This window comes from Neofelis nebulosa, chromosome 3 (genome assembly GCF_028018385.1).
Source record: "Neofelis nebulosa isolate mNeoNeb1 chromosome 3, mNeoNeb1.pri, whole genome shotgun sequence".
In the NCBI taxonomy this organism is placed as follows: domain Eukaryota; kingdom Metazoa; phylum Chordata; class Mammalia; order Carnivora; family Felidae; genus Neofelis; species Neofelis nebulosa.
Window position 1 is genome coordinate 181444739 of NC_080784.1, and position 10001 is coordinate 181454739.

A 10001-nucleotide genomic window follows, 5' to 3' on the forward strand; every position below is an offset into this window, starting at 1 on the left:
AATCTGAAATTGCAGAAACAAACAAACAAAGAAATAATAAATAAATAAGTGAGACTCAGTGTTATATATGTATAGTTCATTTTCACTACAACATGGAAAATGTGTATAAAGGGAATTTCAAGGAAACATACACACTAAGTCTCGATTACCCTGCCTTTTAAGAAAAAGCAAGAAAAAGTATCTATGCTAAATGGGAAGAATGGTCCACTCTCCTTGCTAACTGACTCTTGAAGAAAAAAATTAAAAGACTGGGTAACTGAAGGCACCACTGACAGCTTCCAAGGGTAGTGATAAAATAACAGTCCAAATAATAACCACTCCTACAAGATTTTCTTTTTATTCATGCAAAATTCTGGGCTAACCTTGATATCCCAATCACTGCGAGAAGAAAAAAAAAGTAGAGGGTTCTTCAAGTTGGATCTTCTGATGAAACTACCAATAAGCTCTTTATTACCTCCTGGAAAAATCATGAGAGGGGCAGAAAGTGTCATCCAGTTTAAAACCTGTGCTTTTGACAGAGATCCGATAATGATCTCTTTTCTGAAATTTGAACTGACCCTGTGGAGTAAAACTAGTTCATTTAAATCATTTTGGGGGCGCCTGGGTGGCGCAGTCGGTTAAGCGTCCGACTTCAGCCAGGTCACGATCTCGCGGTCTGTGAGTTTGAGCCCCGCGTCAGGCTCTGGGCTGATGGCTCGGAGCCTGGAGCCTGTTTCCGATTCTGTGTCTCCCTCTCTCTCTGCCCCTCCCCCGTTCATGCTCTGTCTCTCTCTGTCCCAAAAATAAATAAAAAACGTTGAAAAAAAAAAATTAAAAAAAAATAAATAAATAAATAAATCATTTTGGGGGAAAAAAAAGTCCATCAACTGTTTTGCTAGAACCCATATGTTGTTTTCATCCCATATTGAAAATAAACAAAACAGATCACTCTAAAAAAAGAGGTTTCCTCCTACTAGCATACTAAAAACAGACATTCAGTAAGTTCAAATCTGCCAGCGTGGAGATGCCACTGAGAATGTCAAACAGATACTGACTTTTGAGTCATCATTCCTTCATGGCAGTGAAGAGAAACTTCTGGTCGCATGTTACTATTGCATTTGCCTTAAAACATTGGTTTCTTAGTAAAAAAAAAAAAAAATAGTAGTTTGAATTGAGATATCAAATGCTTTCTAAGTAAAAATTAAATTCAGGTCAGGTCAAAGACACTTTCTTAACTCAGTTAAGAAAGGTAAGAAGTGCTGCGACTCCCTTTATAGCTCTACTTCACTTGTGCCAATTACTTTATAAACTTCTGTTGTGATCCTACGCTAATCCTTAAGTCTTATGTATATCAACATATATGTAGGGTTTTTCTGGAAATGTTTATTTAGTGAATACTTCCATAAAAGTCTATGACTCATGCTGGCACAGACTTCAGCTGTTACAGCATATCCATTTAGGTTCTGATAGTACAAGACTTGTGGGAAATGGGCTGAGCAGGTTGAGCGATTACTCTCTGACATATTACTTAGGCTTGTTTTTAAGGTAGGGATGCGGAGGGTGGCCAGTATAGAGCGCATCCAACCTGAGTTTTCTGCATATAAAGAATGACTTTTATCATAAATCATACCGCATTTCATAACAGCAGATAATGCATCATCATGACTGCCCTCGAAGTGGCAAATTCAGGATTTGTTCACAAGAAATCACTGCTTAAGTGCTAGGCTTATGCCCTAAGCATTGTGTTTGAAATTGAAAACTGAATTAGAAATACACCAGAGCCTTAGGTCTTGGGCATAACTCAACAATGACAACCACTTTTCCAAAGATCAAGAATACTTTGGAAACTATATCAATTTCACAGGGCAATTCCAGGCAAAAACTTCCTGAATGTAGATTTCTCAACAGGTTTCGGAATTTCCTTCTTTCTCATTTCAACCATCGATTTTAGCAATCACATGTCTTCTTCAGTTATTTTGATATAGAAAAATTATCCAGTATCTCTCTATCACAGGTCATACCCTTACGCAAATACTAATGCTCTGAAGATAGTGCTGATTTCAAGGACCCTCTAGAGCTGATTGTAGACAGAGACTGGTGGCCAAGATTTACCAGATTTCTTATAGCTCAAATTGTGGCATATTCACACACAGTCATCAGTGCTGGTGGGTCGCTAGTGGGCAGAGGTTTTAATGAAACCTCAAACCATCTTCAACCATCTCCACTTAGACGTAGCGAGGGTTTACACAGTGCATAGAGAGATATTCTGGAAGCTTCATGTCTGCACTGTTGTTAAAGTACTAATTTTAGCCAGTATTTGTGGTGCTTGGGATAGTTAAATTTTATGTGGCAACTTGACTAGGCTATATTGTCTTGTTATTGATCAAATACTAGCCTAGATATTTCTGTGAAGTTGTTTTGTAGATGTGATTAACATCTACAATCAGTAGACTTTGAATAAAGGAGATTACACTTCATAATGTGTGTTTCATCCAATCAGTTGAAAGCCTTAAGAGCAAAGTTGAGTTTTCCAGAGAAGACAGAATCTTGCCTCAAAACTTCACATAGGAATCCTGAGTTTCTACTCTACCGGATTGCGCTATGGATTTTTTGACTCAAGACTACAACATTAACTCCTGCCTGAGTTTCCAGCTGGCACAAATGCCAACCCATACAATCACATGAGCCAATTCCTGAAAGTATATCTGTTATTATGGATATGTATGTGTCCCATTGGTTCTGTTTCTGTGGAAAACACTGACTGATACAGAGCTATCACAAAGTAGAATTCTATTTTATAACTATGGTCAGAGGTAACTAATACACAAAGTCCAGAATACAGATGGGACCATTTAACAACATCAGTGTTAATTTTTTGTGAAACAATTCTTTCTAAATGACTGAACACAGCTGAATATAATTAGAAACATCCAGATAGATGTTATTAATTGTTCACTAGAGTATTCATCAGCTCTAGAGGTGAAAGAATGTTATTTGTGTTTAAAAAAAAAGTCATTGAGAGTACTTCATCTATGTTCAATACTATGCTAAATTCTGATACAAATGTGAAAGATCTTTCCAAATCTATGGTGTTCTTAGTCTAGTGAGACAAATAGATGGCATAACAATGAAAAGGATGTCCGGAACAATATTCTAAGCAGACGGAATATCATGTGCTGAAACATCGTGAAGAAAATAAGCTAATGAGTTTGACAGTCATGAAGATAAATGAATGTTGAGAGTATATGCACATGTGAGCATATTGCTGAGGAACCGAGCTTGGTTGGTAGACCACAGTCAAAATGTCTGAGCCTTATTTTTCTTATGTACAATTGCTTTCTGGGGCAAAAAAGCAGAGGTGTTTTTATGGAAATCAAAGGAACTTATGTATAAAGTGATTAACATACAGTATTCACTTCAAAATATGGTAGCTTTTGATATTTTAATTCATGAGTAGCTTTGGTTATATTTTAGTTGACCTTATAAAGTATTGTCTGGCAGATACATAATGTCTGGCACAGTGATCACTGAGCACATGCTCCTTCTTCACCTTCGTATCACTACTGTTGGCTACTATTTAGGCTCTCATATGTCAAGCATTTATCACCATGTCTGGTACTTAGTAAAGGCCTGGATATTGATAGTTAGCTTTCCGAAGACACACACCAACTTGAATCTTTTCAATCCACCAATCACTTAAGTGCCTCTTTCGCTAATGTTCAAAACCTTTAATGGAGTGACTTCAACATAATGCTATCACCCCTAACTAGTTACATAACAAAATGCAAAGCCAGGTTTTTGACATAAATAAACACTAAATTCAGGAATATGAGAAACCCTTTGACAGTGGGTAACCACTTGTTTGGGAATTGAGGCACCTGAGTTTTAGAGCTAGCTATAGTACCAACTGATTCTTACAATATTTAAGTTTTAAAAAAAGCAAAAAAAAAAAAAAGTACTGAAATTGTTCGAATTTTAAGTTCACTGTCCTAAAATGAACAAATTGAATTAAATGATTCATAAGGTCTCTTTTGGCTCTAATATTCCAGGATTGAAGATGTTTATGCCCTGGGAGTCATGTATAGGCAAATCTTACCAAAAGGAATTATAGCATGATACTGCTAAATCACTGATGTCCAAGTAAGTGTGATGAGACTTAATTATCTTGGGATCATAGTATCAAAGAAAAAAGAAAAGAAAAGAAAAGAAAAGAAAAGAAAAGAAAAGAAAAGAAAAGAAAAGAAAAGAAAAGAAAAGAAAACTAATGTGTGACCAGATTTTGGAGCACATAAGTACTTGGATGTCTGAATTTCCTAAGCTGAAAACCCAGAATCGTGTCTTTTTTCTCGTCCTTATAAGACAAACTTCTTGAAAATCAGAATACTCCTGTAAAGTCTGCAGAGCCAACAATCTGTCCTTAGGACAAATGTTTGAGACATGAAATATTGCCTCTGAGCGTTTATCTAGAGAAAAGAGGTGAAATAATCTTGAATGACTAGGGTTACTATCTTAGGGTTATTGTTGGTTCTGGAACCAACAATCAGATAATGCTAGATAACTATAGCAAGTGAAGATTGACCACCTGGTCCTGTAGATATTTCTCTTCTTTCAAATATTGACAATACATTTCTTCATACGCATTTTTCGCTGTTAAGTGTTTCTCTGGGTAGTGCTCTTTTCCCAAGGGACGTAGTTGATGTATTCAACTGTTCTCTTTTTATTCAAGCACCAAGATTATGGCTGGCTGTGCCAAGAAGTAGCTATGCTCTTGAATGTCACTTTTATTGTCACAGCCTGTCCTAACGTTTGACGCCAAGTGTGGTGTGTAGGTTGGGTGGGTAGGTTGACTAATGAAATCTGTCCAGTAATCACATGTGGCAAGTCACTTATCATGATCTCAAATTCTTGAAACAACTGTTTCTAAGCCTGGAAATATTTATAAATGTCTAAGCAAAGTTTTTCAGGTACTCTGATCAATATATTTATTTTCTTTCCACATTATACAGTTATATCTCCCCCATGGCATAAGGGTTATAAATCAAATTCATTTTGAAACAAAATGTTGTGCATATTTTTATCATCAATAGCAATACATTTATTATACCAACTCTAATACTGATAACTTCTTTGTAAACTAAATGTAATAAAATCTCTAACAAATGAGAATCAAGGATTTACGGGATTTCCAATTTGATTCAGAAAACTGATCTTTCTCACAAAAGATTCTGTCAAACAAGCATTTAAGTAAGCCTGTGTGAATCTAGTTAAGCAGATTCTTTATGCACTTGACAGACAGGATGGCGGATTTTCCATCATGATCATTCAGTTATTATTTTCATGTGGGTTAAACATCAAGAGAGATTTATCTTTCTATTTTTTGGTTTAGGATAGTTTACCAAATTGTCACGTTATATACAACACCTATTTTTTTTTGCTCTAATTGTTTACCAGCTATACTGTTATTTACTTAGTATTTTATATACATTCTTTGCCTAAAAATGAATTATGCGTGCTTTTATCACTATTATAATAGTTAACGCCATTATACCAAAATATCATTAAATGTTAAAGATCAACAAAAATCGTCATTAAATGAATCAATGTAACAGTTGCACCCTTCAAAACTAGCTCTTCCAGAATTAGAAAGAAAACGTTTATTACTACCCAGTAATCAAGTTTTAGATCCTTCAAACTTAATTAAGATGAAGCTTACGTTAACAAGATAAGCTAGAAACTTTTTTATGTTAATCAATTCTGAGAACCCCAACTGAAATATATACATATTTGGAAACTAGAACATTTATTTAGCTGCTGTTTGTGATAAATTCTGACTGAGTGTTCATTGTTAATTAAAATAAGATCAGCAGCTTTGAATAACGAACTTCTGCTTCAAGAGGCCATCTGAGCTGTTCCCCAAATTGCCTTTTTCTGAATGTGTCAAGGAATCTGGTGATGTTTGCAGCAACTGGAGACAAAAGCATTTCTTAGTGATACAAAAGTGCTTTCCAATTTGGGAAGTTATATGTGAAGACCTTTTACTTTGGCCATTCACCAACAACGTTTTTTGGAATGTTCAAAATACTGTTCAACACGAAGTACTTCCGGTGAGTTTATAACGAAGTCGTCCCAACACATAAAATAATATAACATACCATGGTCAAAGCTTGATGGCTGATGCTCCAATTTTGCCATCAATGAGTTCAGTCTGTCTTGAATGTGGAATACTGATATAAATGGATTTTATAAGACATTAAATTAAGGCTGTTCCACAGGGCTGATAGATCTGCAAAATATTCTAATAGACAAACGCAGTCCTACTGATGCAGACAATGTCACATATTAAAGGTTTTAACCACAAAAAAACAAAAACAAAAACACACCAAAGTTGTTCTTTTGCCTCAATAGAAAAGGGAAGGCTTTCAGAAAAAAAAAGCGGATGTTAGTAAAACTAAAAACCTTAATTGTTGCAATTTCACAATTCTAGACAAATTTTAGAAAACATTTCAAGAGTTTAGTGGCCTCTCTTTATAGTGATAGGGTGTTTTTGCTTTTATGTCTCCTGAGTCTTCCACATTTCCTGGATGGCATGGAGTAGAGGGTTGTTGGCGTAGGATATGGAATATTACTTTCCTGTGATAGAATCTGACTATGTGGAATACATTCTTTTTTATACCTACTATGACTGGAGTGCTCTTTGTGCTCGTGCCAATAAATCACTTTCAGATTATGTCACAAATTTATTAAATAAGTTCTAAAATCTCTACTCCAGTTGTCCTGACTGGGCAAAACTGTCACAACTTAAGATCTCCATGGTCACAGGATTTAACTCATTAATGCTACACTGAATACTAACTAAAAATCACACCAGAGGATTAATGCATTTAGAGTGAATGGATTTTATTCTAGTTGTGATAGTATTTATTGCCTTAAGATTTTAGCTACCTCTGTAATTTTACAATGAACTGTGTTCTTTGACAGAAGCAACTTACCAGTTCCTTTGCTTGTCCCTGCTTATTATTCTAAACTATCTTGGCAGCAGATATGATAAGTTTATTTACAAATCACGCCAGTAATGATAAGCTTTTGCAAGGAAATAAAACATGATAAATGAGTATTTGAAAATATTAGCATTTCTATCCAATTAGAGTGTTAACAAGTTTCTAAAATGCTTGGACATCTTTCCACATTGCTTACTCTTTGGAAGTTTCACAATGCTGCTTGAGGTCAGAGCATATCGTATCAGAATTGGGGAGCCTCTCTTAAACTTAAAGGAAATAGTTGGTTCTTATTTACAGTTTCATAAAAATCTACATTGTAAATATTTTATCATACTTTCAGTATTTCCTTTGCAGCTGTTGCTTCTACAAAATGAACAGAATTTTAAGGATATTAATTTGTTTCTCTCTCTGAGGACATGTACAAGTTTTATCACAGTCAAACCTAACAATATTAATAGTGTATTAGTAATAGTAGTTATAGCTAAAATTTAATGTCAGTGTACCTGAAATTATTTTGATAATGTTAATCATATTAACTTCTTGACTCCTCATATCATAGTTAAGTAACTTTTACTTCTATGTATTAACATTCTCTTCTTTCAACCACTGATATGAAATAGGTTCAATAGAGAAGAAACCGTACACACACACACACACACACACACACACGCACAAACAGTACAAAACCTATTCCCACTCACACTTAACTTTATTTCATTTATGCATAATTGGGAGGCTTAATATTAACTTCTTGAAATGTAGTCACAATACTCTTATAAAAAAAACTAAGATACTCTATGTTATCAGTATATGAAAACCCATGCTTCCAACTTATATCACCCTACTATTCATGCTGACAAACCATAATGGTAAAACATTTCATTTTAAGAGGTTAATTAACCTTTTCTGGACTTTCTGAGCACCGAGTCATACTAAAGCACGTGACCACGTCACTATTTACTTTAGCTCCAGGCTAAAGCAGTAAAATATTTATTAAATATTAAACGGGGGTGTTAATTATATTTTTCTAATGTGCATTAAAATAAATACTCAGGGTCGCCTGAGTGGCTCAGTTGGTTAAGCGTCCGACTCTTGACTTCCACTCAGTTCATGATCTTGTGGTTCGTGGATTTGACCCCACATTGGGCTCCATGCTGATTGGGATTCTCTCTCTCTCGCCCTCTCTCCCTCAAAATAAATAAATGAACTCAAAAAAAAAAATACCCAAATATTACACTAACGATTTGGTATCTGTAAGGCTTAAACTTGAATAAAATATACAACGTACCTGTAAAATCTTCTAATACTTTAAAGGTGTTCCTTTGAGTTGAGGGGAAATAATAACTTCACTTGACTTTCACATATTTCCCATGGATGTTAGGAGTCCCTTTCATCATTGTTAATGCTTGTGTTACCCCCTTGAGAGTGAAAAGAGAGCGGGAAAGGGTAGGCTTGAAGGAGAAGAAAGGGCAGAAAATCCCACACTCACACTGTGGGAAAAGTCTGTCTGTTTTCGAAATCCGCAAATAAGAAGATATGGATATCGCAGCTGTTAGCCGGGGGACTGATGACTGCCCATAAAAGATTGCAGCAAATGAAGATTGTATTGCCCTTCTCTACTTTCTAAAATGACACGGAGGCTTGCATGTTCTGGGCACCATTCCCAGAAGTATAGCATTCTCTCCAAAAATCCACAGATGCTCTTCTGGGAACGAGGTGGCAGCACAAATGAGCTGACAGTGTGCGACCATTCCTGGAAGCACTGCCTTCTGGAGAGGAGACTTTCAGGAAAAAAAAATACCAAATTCAATTCTCTTCTGTTCTTCACGTATCTTATATATTTGTAAAAATCACGGATTAATATTATGTGGGAGGAGAAAGTAAGTTTCTGGCTCTTTGGAGAAATCACTAACAATTTTTTTTGACAAAGGCGGGCCGCCTGGGTGGCGCAGGCAGTTAAGTGGTTAAGGGGTCCGACTCTTGTTTTCAGCTCAGGTCATGATCTCAGGGTTCATGGGTTTCAGCCCGACACGGGGCTTCACTATCTGTGCTGACAGTGCAGAGCCTCCTTGGGATTCTCTCTCTCTCTGCCCCTCCTCTGCTCGTGCTCTCTCTCGCTCTCCCACTCTCTCTCTCTCTCTCAAAATAAATACATAAACTTAAAAAAAAAAAAAGAAAAGAAAAGAAAAGAAACTGGAGGCATGTTGGTTTGAGTTACAAAAGACAGGAGTTTCTGAGGCACCATATGAGGAAACGTTGGAAACAGTTACTGAACCACCAACAGACCAATTAATTATGCTTTGCCGGAGAATACCACACTGTACTTACATGGAAAATAAAATACTTACTTTTAAACTATAAAATACTTCCTTAAAAATTAAAACAGTTGCAGACAATGCAGTCCTGCAGTATCAAAATTGATTGCACTTTACAGTGATTTTCTCTTAGATTCATAGGCTGATAATTTTTTTTTTAATTTTTTTAACGTTTATTTATTTTTGAGACAGAGAGAGACAGAGCATGAACGGGCGAGGGGCAGAGAGAGAGGGAGACACAGAATCGGAAGCAGGCTTCAGGCTCTGAGCCATCAGCCCAGAGCCCAAGGCGAGGCTCCAACTCACGGACCGCGAGATCGTGACCTGAGCCGAAGTCGGACGCTTAACCGACTGAGCCACCCAGGCGCCCCATATAGGCCGATAATTTTTAAAAGTGACCTTAGAAATCATCTACCAGTGGCTTCTGAGTGGCTCAGTTGGCTAAGCGTCCAACTTTGCCTGAGGTCATGATCTCTCGGTGGGTGGGTTGTGGGTTGTGGGTTCGAGCCCTGCATCAGGCTGTGGGCTGACAGCTCAGGGCCTGGAGCCTGGGTCAGATTCTGTGTCTCCCTCTCACTCTGCCCCTCCCCCACTTGTGCTCTGTCTCTCTTTTCAGCTCAGATCATGATCTCATGGCTCCTGAGTTCCAACCCTGTGTCAGGCTCGGAGCCTGGAGCCTGCTTCGGATTCTGTGTCTCCTTCGCTCTCT

General features: G+C 36.8%; 1 long non-coding RNA gene across 1 annotated transcript; it reads right to left on the bottom strand.

Annotated features, from left to right (window-relative positions):
• Positions 1-240: 240 nt before the first annotated feature.
• Positions 241-8551, bottom strand: LOC131506220 (uncharacterized). Its single transcript, XR_009258798.1, has 3 exons — positions 8266-8551; positions 6132-6203; positions 241-558 (listed from the first exon to the last, which is right to left on the bottom strand). It is a non-coding gene; the product is annotated as an uncharacterized LOC131506220 (long non-coding RNA).
• Positions 8552-10001: the final 1450 nt, after the last annotated feature.